General features: G+C 31.3%; 1 protein-coding gene and 1 long non-coding RNA gene across 3 annotated transcripts in view; one reads left to right on the top strand and one right to left on the bottom strand.

Moving 5' to 3' along the window:
* Positions 1-12067, bottom strand: part of LOC105209366 (mucin-2) — a 273739-nt gene that overhangs the window by 53949 nt on the left and 207723 nt on the right. The window lies entirely within an intron of this gene.
* The window catches only part of LOC128921605 (uncharacterized), a 118663-nt gene that overhangs the window by 36841 nt on the left and 69755 nt on the right, over positions 1-12067 (top strand). The window contains exon 3 of the long non-coding RNA XR_008471036.1: positions 10492-10586. This is a non-coding gene — a long non-coding RNA (uncharacterized LOC128921605). The remainder of the gene's footprint in view (positions 1-10491; positions 10587-12067) is intronic.

The following is a 12067-nucleotide window of genomic DNA, read 5'->3' as shown; positions in this document are numbered from 1 at the left end:
TATAAGAGAAGTACGTATATAATTATATAAATGCGAGTGCATGGTAATTCATTTATGCGCTTTAATTGCAATATTCTTTTAATGCAGTGCGATTCTTCTTCATTCGGCATTTATTATTTTCTTCGGTATTTTGTGTAAATTGTTTTCTGAGTATCTCATTATTCTTCAATTGACTGTGTAATTTTTTTCAAGATGAGGAGGAATGTGCTGTACTGTTTTACAATGTGTTCAATTGTTATATGTTCTTCAATTCAAACTGATTCTGTACACATTTTCAGGATTTGAAGATTATGTTTGGGTGTTTGTGAATCTTACAAAGACTTTTACATTTCCTAAAATGTCCTAACGATCTAACTATTGGTCTTTATTTTTAGACTGAAAGCCTAAGATTCTGGAGTAAATTGTCGACACATAAAGATATTATAATACAGAGAAGACATCTCCCAATCTCTTCGGCATGAAATGAAGGTTCCAGTAACTACTAGGGAGCTTTTCAGAAAGTCCATGAATGAGGAGTTTCAAAAAGAATGTCTGAAGACCCTTGGTACGTGTGGGACCAAATGTTTAATACCGTGGGCTCCAGTTTTTTACTTCCCACCGTACTTTCTGCGTTAAACTGGGATTGGTGATGATATTCTCGAATTTCAGCAGTGACTAACATGTTATAAGAAAGGGTAATCACAATCTTTCTCCCTCTCTCTCAAACTCATTATGTGCTACAGGTCTTGAGTAGAAGAATTTGAGGTTCGATCTTAGCTACTCGATTCAGCTTTTATCCAAAAGAGACTAACAAGGAGTTCGGGAGAAAAATTGACAGAATTTGCTAGAAAACGGTTATAGATGACAGACATTCAAGGGATTCGGGAGGAAAACTAACAGAACTAGCAAGTAAAGTGCTCTAGATTGACATACTAACAAGGATCTCGGAAGGAAAATTGATAGAATTTTCTAGAGAACTATTCTAGATGACAGACTAACAATAAGTTCTGGAAAAGAACTCATAGAAATAGCTAGAAAATGTCCTAGATTGTCAGAGTAACAAGGAGTTTGGGAGAAAAATTGACAGAACTAGCTAGAAAAGGGTTCTAGATTGACAGACTAACAAGCAGTTCGGGAGAAATATTGACAGAACTAGCTAGAAAAGGGATCTAGATTGATAGAATTTGCTAGAGAACTGCTCTAGATGACAGACTAACAATAAGTTCTGAAAAAGAACTCATAGAATTACCTAGAAAAGGTTCTAGATGACAGACTAACAAGGAGTTCGGGAGAAAAATGTACAGAACTAGCCAGAAAAGGGTTCTAGATTGAAAGCGTATTTAGTTATGAACTCATAAACTTGAGTGTAAGATCATCTCAAGAAAGCAAACTGCGGATTGACCTAAATGAGACATGTCGGCTGGTATTAGTTTCACTAGCGCCTCGGTGGAAGATGTTGCCGTCTATTGAACAACATCGAAAACTCTACCGGATCTCTGGGATAACTCTATATTTCGAGAATTTTTCAACTTATATACAGGAATTAAACATAAATTTCACAATTTTATTTTGTATACTTCACTCTCTTCAAAGTGATCACACATTCCAAATATGCCTTATGCAAATCACCATTTCAAACAAGCCCAATTACCAAGCATATCTCTAAGTTAATCAAAACTTCGTCTCTCTTATCACTTGCAATTAGTAAGAATTTATACAAAATAATATTTGAAAATTGCTTTCTGATCAAACTTTACTTTCGCACCATTTCCTGTGTAAACTGTGGGCCAAGCCTTCTTCAACGAAATTATATTAAGAATTCTCCATAATAGCTGGTGCAATAAGTTTGCTTAATATGCAAATAGCAATTAGATATTTTTCGATTTTACCAGCTGAGTCAATATGCAATAGTTCAGAGTCGAAGAGTGCAAACTGGTATAAAGGAAATGAAATGAAAGAGAGGCGGGTGGTTGGTTGAAGGCAGAGGTTGATAAGCTCCATTGAAGCAAGCATTACATTGTTGTTGCATATGAGATTGCTTGCCTTAACATTTTACTTTGGTCAGCTTGCTTGCTTGCTTGCTGTTGCTGCAACTTTATTAGAAACTTGCTTACACAATTAAGTGTTGAATGTGAGAAAATCCACTCAGACTTTGTAGATTTAAATTGATGAGTGCTTATATGAGTATGTGTATTTGTAAACTGAGAAATATCTACATCCATATTGTATGTTTCCAGTTTGTTACTAAGTTGCTGCAAAGCATAAAATTACTGTATTTAAATGTACATACTAACAACTACAAAGTTGCACAGTGCGAACTACCTTACGGGCTTCTTTAAACTGCTTGCCTTCAGAGTATTCTGCAGCAATCAAGTCGAAGTGGCGCTCTGCGTAAGTAACCGGCAGCCTTTAAAGTTTCGCAACAATGCTCAATTATTCGCCATGGTAGCGGAGAGTTGGTCATATGAGCTATTTCATTTGAATATTTATTTAATTTTTTTATTTTAGAGTAATTTGCTTGCCAACAAAGATTTTGGGTTGTTGCAGTAAAAACTAACTCAGTTAGTGTAAATATTTTAGTTTTTCAAATGAAAACTTTTGTTTTAATAAAAACTTTTAACTAGGATTTTATGTTTTTGAAATTATTGACATTCATCGGAAGAAAAAAAATATTGGCGCTACATGGCGTATGAGTTATATGCTATATTTTATGTATTAACTTACTTTTTCAAGCCCTAAAAGTATGCAATATTTTATATTTATTTCTAAAAACCTGTGATTCTAATGTATTTGCTGTCCTCACACTCAATCACTTTCATAGTATGTGTAACCAAAAATTATTTAATATACGAATAAGTACAAGTATTGACTTATTCTTCAAAATCACCCTAAATGTAGGCAACGTTTAACCCTTATAGTGAATATCACCTCGTGTTTCTCTTGTTACTATCGCTTCGAATTGATATTTATTAATAGTAAATGAAGTCTTAATTGTACGTAAATTTACTATAATCTATACTAATATTATAAAGAGGAAATGTTTGTTTTTTTGTTTGTTTGTGTCGAATAGGCTCCGAAACTACTGAACCGATTTGAAAAATTCTTTCACCGTTGGAAAGCTATACTATCCCTGAGTGACATAGGCTATATATAAAAAAAATAGGGTTCCTTACCAAAACTCCGATAATGTAAAAAAAATACCAAAAAACTTTCTTTAATCGCGAATGCTGCGAAAACGATTGAAGATATAACAAAGTGATGTACTACAATTTTGTAGAACTTATCATTATCTACAAAAAACGTCGCGACATTATACCTCTAACTATTATAGTTTTGTCCCAATAAGCGATTTTATATAAAAAAAAATTAATTAAAATACCACTACTTGAAAAGGCTCTTTATTTATACCTTAGTATTAATCCTTATCGAAATAAATGATTTATTATTTAAGATCGCTTCAAAACCTTTATATAACTTTTTGAATTATTAGATTCTGACATACCATTCAAAAGATATCACGAGTTAAAAATTTTGAAATTTTTGAATGGTCCTGTGCGGAATTAAAAATAATTGTCGCTTGATAATAATATGATATAAAAATGAATTGCTGTTCGTTTGTGCCGCAAAAAAACGAGAACGGCCAAACCGATCTGGCTAATTTTAGTCTTGAAATATTCGTGGAAGGCCAGAAAAGATTAGAAAGTGAGTAAATATGGAAAAATTGCGAGGAAGATATCAATAAGAGAATTTTATTCGAGTTGACAAGAAAAATATAAAAAGAGAAAACAAAAAAATAATATTTTGAAGGTTGTCATTGTTGCTTTGTTAAAATATTTTTGTTATTGTTCAATTGTATAAGGTTGTGTCGATAGCCCAAAACAATTTGTAAAAAATAAGGAAAGGCTAAGTTCACGTCCAACCGAACATTTTACACTCTCACAATTTATTGATGTAATTTCATTAAGATAACACACAATTTACCTATATATTCGACATAAAGTCCAATAGAAAATCATCATATATAGTATATGAGGGCTGATATAATTCCAGAACCAATTTCACTCATTTTCACCACCAAGGTTAACGGGAATAGGGGCGACTTGGCACCTGTTAGTAGGCAAACATACGGCACATTCGGCCTTGAAATTACTCCTAAATTGCAAATGAACGAAACACCAGTCAGCAAAATCAAAAAATAGCGCTTTAACGAAAATTTTCCAAATATTCAAGAAGTCGTTGGAGGTACTGCACAGGACTTTAAAAGATCTTGATTGTCGATGAACGTTTTTGGTGGAGCCAGGATTCTGTTAGTATGTGATTTACGCCAGACTCTTCCAATTATTCCTGGATCAACTGTTACTGACTGAGAATCGCCAATTAACAACTAACATATGAGTGTTTTTGCAACAATACCAAATTGCGATTGTAGAAATAGATGGCAGTTGACAGCTCGATGGATTAATAGCATTTCCAACAGATTTCTTTCACTTCATTGACTCGAAAGAGAAGTTTTCCTGACATGAAACCTCAATATGATAACCATAAATGACTGATTGTATGACCTATATTGGTGGTAAAAAAAAAATATGGATGATCTTAATGCGACACTTTAGAATTTCGGTCCAAGAGAGTTGACACAGCTACTAACCAGGATGACGTAGTCAATTATCCCAAACTATTTAAAATTGCCTGTACTTTGCAATTAAAAGTAGTGTGAGTTGTAATCGTGCTGCGTAACATAAATCAACCTCGAGTAATCAATATCGTCGCCGAAGCCAAGATTGGACCAACTTAATTTAATGTATACCTTAGCCACAAAAACGTGTGGCCGGGTTTGCTAGTAATTTATAATTCCCATATATTGTGTTCACCCTAAATATAGGCAACATTACACTGAATATCAATTACAAATTCATGATCAACGGAAACAGTTTTGGATATATTATTAATAATAGTAAACGCTGTGGTTTTTGTACTTGAATTTACATATTTTTCGAGGTCACCCTAAATGTAGGCAACATTTAATTTTTACACTGAAAAACACTTTCTCCTGCTTTAGTTGCCATCATACTGACTTCGTATGACTAAATCACGTGCAATGAAAACAGTATTGAATTTTAATTTGTTATGCTCTTCGAGGTCATCCTAAATGTGGGCAACATTTATTTTCAATATTGTCAAAATTGATACCAATGTTATATATATTATAGCCTACCATTAGACATAGTTACCGAAGTTAAACGCTAAATGGTGACTTATTTCGAAATAAAGAGCTCGTTATTCCTTTCTTTGTTAAATAAATATGGGTTAAAGCTGAAATATCTAAGAGATTTAAGTATAACACTCTTTCAAGATACCGAATACAATCATCGAGGCTACACTCACTCCAAAAGGTATACTTTTATTTGCATTAAAAATTTAATTGTTGACATATTTCCACACCCAAACTTAAAAAAAATGCGATCAAAAGTGATCACAAGTTCGCTTTAAAGTCTTTCAACTCCTTAAAGACTACTTTTCTTTAACGAAAAGAAAGAAACTTGCAATTAAATCAGCTCGAAAATTAAAAAAAAAAAAATAATTAAGCAATTAAGTTAAGCTTTCCACAGTTGTATCCACAGACATTTGTATGTAGGTTTATTTAGTTGCAATTTAATTGCTTGCAACTTGCAGCTGTGAAGCACGTACCAAATTTTTTAGTATTTTTACTGTCTGCACTCTGTATTTTTTCCATTTTTAGCCAATTTGAAGGGTGCATAATTACAATGAAGATTACCGTAAAATGCAGTTAAGCTGTCTTAATCTCTTTTTCTCAGCCAAATGAGTGGAAAGTGCAGAACATAAAATAAATGCTGCAAACATAAGGGTTAAGGGTGTAAAATATAAACAAAATAGCTGGAGTGGAAGAAGCTCTGGGGGACTAAGTAGTTGCGGTAAATGAGCAATTGCGGGGTGATTAAGGAGGTGGTGGTAGGGGGAAAGATGCTGGAAAATGGAACGAAATTTTGTGGAGAAATAAGAAATTGTGAATAGAGAAATTTATGTAGAGAATATTTAAAAAATTAAAATATATTTGAAGGTAAAGAATAATAAAATCTGTAAATACTTATATACGGATATTTCAGAATTAAATTAAATTAATATAAAATAAAATAAAATTGAATTAAATAAAATAAAATATTAAATAAATAAAATATTAAATAAAATAAAATAAAATATTAATTAAAATAAAATAAAATAAAATAAAATAAAATAAAATAAAATAAAATAAAATAAAATAAAATAAAATAAAATAAAATAAAATAAAATAAAATAAAATAAAATAAAATAAAATAAAATAAAATAAAATAAAATAAAATATTAAATAAAATAAAATAAAATATTAATTAAAATAAAATAAAATAAAATAAAATAAAATTAAATTAAATTAAATTAAATTAAATTAAATTAAATAAAATAAAATAAAATAAAATAAAATAAAATAAAATAAAATAAAATAAAATAAAATAAAATAAAATAAAATAAAATAAAATAAAATAAAATAAAATAAAATAAAATAAAATAAAATAAAATAAAATAAAATAAAATAAAATAAAATTAAATAAAATAAAATAAAATAAAATAAAATAAAATAAAATAAAATAAAATAAAATAAAATAAAATAAAATAAAATAAAATAAAATAAAATAAAATAAAATAAAATAAAATAAAATAAAATAAAATAAAATAAAATAAAATAAAATAAAATAAAATAAAATAAAATAAAATAAAATAAAATAAAATAAAATAAAATAAAATAAAATAAAATAAAATAAAATAAAATAAAATGAAATAAAATAAAATAAAATAAAATAAAATAAAATAAAATAAAATAAAATAAAATAAAATAAAATAAAATAAAATAAAATAAAATAAAATAAAATAAAATAAAATAAAATAAAATAAAATAAAATAAAATAAAATAAAATAAAATAAAATAAAATAAAATAAAATAAAATAAAATAAAATAAAATAAAATGAAATGAAATAAAATTAAATTAAATTAAATGTATTAAATTAAATACTTTTTTAAATAAAACTGAATAAAAATTTAAACTTAAAAACATTCAGCGCTCAAATACTTTACATTTCGCACACCTACCGTTATAAGCGAGCGTCAATACGAAAATAGAATATCATAAAAACTCACACTTCATATTAATTTGTTGAAAGTTTCAGCCAAAAAAGCATCATGCAAAATTTACAAAAATAAAAATAAAAACAAAATAAACATAAAATAAAGAGAAGAGAAGCGAAATAAACGCTTTTCGAAGGCTATAAAAAATTCAAAGCCCTCCAAGCCGACACCAGTGTAAATGACAGTTTTGTTGTTCAAGTAGTTAGCGTTGGCCCAGCAGCGACGTCGACTTCAGCAGCGCCGAAGAAACTTTGTCTACCAGCTAACACCTACAAACAACAGCGACAGAGTGCTGCCGCTTGCCGCGCGCTTGTTGCATGACAATGAATTGCAATTAAAACTTTTCGAGGCAAATGCAAAAGTGTGGCAACGCCAAAGAAGGTGGCGGACAGATGGTAAGCAGTTGCGAAAAAATTACGCAGCGCAGAGAAGCGGAGTAAAGAAACAAAAATTGTATTTTAACGCATGCCTCAAGTCGCCACGGTTAAATTTTGTCATGATTGCGGTGAAATAAATTGCGTTCATTGTTGTTGTTGTTGCTATTTTTAGCATTCTAAAGACAGCAAAATGTGTATAAGTTGAAAAAGTTTGTTACCTTCACGCGGCTTAAAGTTAAAGCTGCGCGAAAGCCAACTAAAGCTAAAGCAACAGCCTAGCCGCACTTTGGCACTTTGTTTATTTCAACTTAACTGTTTTTCTCGCGTTTTGTGCGCGGTTTAACCCGCTTGGACTTTTATCTGAAATCGTGCAGCTTTTTTACCGTTAGTTTTTCTTACTAGTGCCTCACTTTTGGCCTGTGCCACACTTTTCCGCGTGTCAATTTCAATTGTCAGTTCGCTATCTCTCTCACGTGCCACTCCCTCTCAATTCGCGCTCAGGTTTACTTAAACTGCATAAACTTTTTCGACTGCAAGTTTTTGTGCCTGAATTTTTTTTATATTCCTTTATTTTTTGCAACTGCAATCCACTTCTTATTATCCCTTTTTTCTTATTTTCGCATTTGTTTAAACTTTTGGTCGCTAAATTTCGGCTTTCCTTCTCACTTTTCGCTTTGATTTTTTTTTGCTTCCACGCCTTATTCATTTCCGTCTACCGCTGCGTTGTTCGTCTTCAATTTCATCCTGACAAATTTAGCGGAAAGTGCAAATTAACCACTTCGTCATGCTTCATTGTTGCATGCAACGCTTGTTTAAAATGCAGCACAAACTTGCCGCATATCAAATAGTACGTTAGTTATTGTCACACATTTTTCTTTCTTTCTTTCGCGGGTTATAAAATGTGGAGATTTCTTTTTGTTTTGGTTTGGTGGTCAAATTTTATTGGATAAGTTTTGTGAAGTGACGAATTTGGCGCTGTTGAGTGTGCTATGTTGGAATGATAAAGTAGAAACTATTTTCAGGGTTGCATTCGGTATCTTAACAGAGATTATGATGGGCACAGAGTGGTATGGCGCTTCTTAAGGGGTTAAGTAGGTGTACTATGTACTTAGGGTGAAAAAGAATGTAAAATCTTAAAGGTAAGGTTCTGAATTGTTTCTATTTTTTTCAAATATTTCATACTATTTATCTGCCATTAGATACCCTTTTGAAGTCCTTTTCGTTGTTAACTTCTTCAGCAAAAGGTATAAAGTATGAATATACTTGCCTTTAACCCTTATAAGCTACATGAATATTTTATTTGATTCACTGATTTAATAGGCTAATATTTTATAGATTAACCAATATTTTCACACTACTAACTAGTGATTGCGGTTTATTGAAAGAGGCTTGATCTGTAACATTATATATTCACTCAAAATGTATACAATCTGTTTTAAGACACTATTCTATATCTATTGCCACTTTTTATAGAATATAAAAAAATCTATTTTATAAGAAACACTCACCAAGTATTTGTAAATATGAATGACGTACTATTTGAATATGATGAGTTGTTTAAGTTGAATATAAATTTACCTGAAAATAATAAAAATATCAATTTGATTAGCAAGATATGATTTTAATACAGATAACGTAAGAAATATAATTCAAAGGAAAAGTATCTCTCAAAATCATTCGTCTAAAATTCGACAGAGTCGGGCTATAACTTTTTAAGGCCTCACATTTTGAGCATGAGGACCTCCGTACTAGACAAATCGACAAACTGGATGAACCGGATTGACTATCATCGACTATTCGATTAACCACTAATTTCCGACTATCCGGTTAACCGTTCGTTGTCGACTATTCGAATAGTGAAAATTCATTAATTTTCTTATTTTTATTGAAAGAAGTGAAACTCACGAAAAAAAAAAAACAAAAATCAAAGGTTGCTTGGATTTCAAACAATTTAGATTTATTCAAATACTCGCAGCGGAGCTACTATTCGAATAGTCGCACCAGAAAAATTATTCGAATAATCGCGGCTATTCGAATAGTCGCAATGTTATTAATCGGTTAATATTCATGCGAACGGTTACAAACCGTATATTCGAATAATCGGTTTTCAGCTTATTCGAATAATTTTAAGACATTTACCGAAAATATCAGAAATATCTTAATGAATTTCGGCAGGCGTATTTTTTTGACAATACTGTGCCCTGCTGTTCAAAATAGGTTAAATCGGATCATTGCTTTCAATAGCTTCCATATACCTAATATCAAATTTTTAACATTTCTGGTGAGCTTTATACCGCACATATCGATTATTATGTGAGATGTGTTAAGTGATCGTATGATCTTGGATAAAATGTAGCTTGATGACGAATATTTATGAAATCGGTCCAAGAATTATCCCAGGCCCCATATACTGAATATAATGTAGATATAGATTTTATGTGAGATACATGAGTTAAATTTTGTATTATGCTCATTAAAGTTTGTGAGAACAAGTTCTTGAGTATAGACCTTCTCCAACCCTCAAAAATATATCAAATTTAGTGATGAAAGAGATCTTGTCCTAGGACACTTACCTCTATTATTATATTGCTTCACCAACACTTGAGAATTTTTGGATGCCTTTGAACCTTGCAAATTAGAGTATAGAATTATGAAATATTCGGATACGACCGACCTTAGCACTTTCCTACTTGTAATAAATTATAGTTTAATAGCTCCGTATCACCATTTAATATTATGCTTGTCATGTAGTGTTGACTCATACTTTCAAAACGATATATTGCACTCCATACTTAGTTTCTTAAGACGTCAGTAAAAGTGAGAATAAACACCCTTCATTTGCTAAACAATTTATTATAGTAATTTGTGCTTACCGGAAATATTTATGCTCTCGTTACACTGCATTGAAATCAACGACAAATATACTAATGACTATATTTACCATTCGTTTACTTCCAGATATATCTTTCAAAAATGATTGCTTGCTTGCTTTCAGCGCTAAACACAACACTTACACAAGGGAATCAATGTGATTGTACTGTATTAGAAATCAGGTGAGTCTGAATGTTTTCATTATTTACAATAGAACTCTTACACATGGTACATATGCGCATTGTATTTATTTTCGTCGATTTATTGCTAGGAAATTACACTATTTATACCCGGTAACACATTATTATTAACATAAGCACCTCCTAGGAATGTCCGACACTTTGAAAATACTAAATAAATGCATTTGAAGATGTTTATTCGCCTTACCTTCTATCATCCTCTACAGTCACACGATATCTATTATCTATATGAAATAGCTCAAAATTGTGTATTTACACTAACTAGTCCCAATTTAACTACATTCGGACTAGTTTATATCGCTTCAAAAAACACCTCTGCTTTGACCTTTCACCACCAGGTATTGGTAGTATCTCACATCCTGTCAATCCTCACTTTGCCACTGGCGTCATGTACACACACTCCTGCAGTGACAAATGCAAATACCGACAAATAAACAATTTTTCCAATCAATTGACAAATGCGACGCACAACAATTGACAATTGCAATATTCTACAGCTGCACAGATTGTAGGTAGCTAGTTACTTGTGTAAACACATATACAATGCATAGCAGAGTATATACTGTATTATTAGCGTGCGTGAGTTGTCTGCCTTTTGTGAAGACATCTCTACAAGCTTCAATGTTTACAGTGTGTGCCACACGTGTCGTCAATGCCTTTAGCTCATGTTAAATGGCTTCGGTGGCACGGAAACACCTTAACACCTGGTGCTTTGATTTCTTTTATGTGTTTACTTGGTTTTATACTTATTACGGATCAAGTCCATTTAAATGCATACTTGGTTCTCTATTTAGATTTCTTTTTTGTTAGGTTTATTGACTTAGTTTAACTCTATTTGGCTCTTGGGATAGGGTTTACCTACGAAATATAATCGTTCCCAAAAAGTATTGAGTACTCTACGCTGCACCGTTTTTGATACCGATGAGAAGTTTTCCAAACCATCTTTTTGTTCCGAAACTTTAAAAGAATCGAAACTCCTTTTATGTAGAGGGTGGTTTCTCTTTTATTTACTCCAAAAAACGTCTTTTGAATATTTTCTTCCCATCACCCCTTCTTCTTCTTCTTTATTGGGCATAGCCGAGTCAACAATAGCGCGCCATTCATCCCTCATTTTGGCTGTCTGGCGCTAATTGGTAATCCCAAGTGCAGCCAGGCCCTTCTCCAAATGGTCTTTAAACAGAGTGGAGGTCCCATCACCTCTTGGTCTAATCCTATATTCCGTTGCTTTTCGGTATCTGCTTCGAGAACTCAAAGAAGCAAATATTTTTTTTAATTTTGTCGGGCTGTGTTATTAATGGTTGGATTAAAATTTGAATTCAGTTCGTCTTTCTTAGAGACGTCAGACTAAAATTGACGAATTTGGATGATATTTATACTAAAAATGTCTCGAAGCCCAACTAGCTGTCGGTTTGATAATCGACTTCGGGGGTAACTTTTTATCTAGTTTGGCAATTGGAAGCATT

This window comes from Zeugodacus cucurbitae, chromosome 4, assembly GCF_028554725.1.
Source record: "Zeugodacus cucurbitae isolate PBARC_wt_2022May chromosome 4, idZeuCucr1.2, whole genome shotgun sequence".
NCBI classification, from domain to species: Eukaryota; Metazoa; Arthropoda; class Insecta; order Diptera; family Tephritidae; genus Zeugodacus; species Zeugodacus cucurbitae.
The sequence above is the reverse complement of the archived record's forward strand: the minus strand, read 5'-3'. Positions and strand labels throughout refer to the sequence as shown.